Genomic DNA, 465 nt, shown 5'->3' on the forward strand with positions numbered 1-465 from the left:
ATACGTAGGAGACCTCTCAAATTGACACTCATGCACTAACACAATCTACTCAAGACTAGCAATCCTTTGAAAAATGTCGCCATATGTTGCTCTACTCCATGTTTACAAGGCTTTTTTCAGTTTCTTGAGCTTGTGATTGAACACAAAAAAAATACCTTTACAAAATCAGCCTTCCAGTTTTTTGAATCACCACATCTTTGAAACTTTGATGTTTACACCAAAAGTTCAGAAATTTAAAAGCCTTCTTGATTCGTGCAGCATCATGATTACTTTTCAATAGCACGGGACGGTGATCTGAATCAATTTTCGACAAGTGAGTTATCTCTAAATTAGGCCACATTTGCTGAAACTCTAAATTTCCCAAACATCGATCCAGTCTTTTAAAAATGAAATGATCTTCACCTCTCCCATTTCACCAAGTATAGATACTACCTTTGAAGCCTAGATCTATGAGATTACATGTGT

This window comes from Nicotiana tomentosiformis, chromosome 6 (genome assembly GCF_000390325.3).
Source record: "Nicotiana tomentosiformis chromosome 6, ASM39032v3, whole genome shotgun sequence".
NCBI classification, from domain to species: Eukaryota; Viridiplantae; Streptophyta; class Magnoliopsida; order Solanales; family Solanaceae; genus Nicotiana; species Nicotiana tomentosiformis.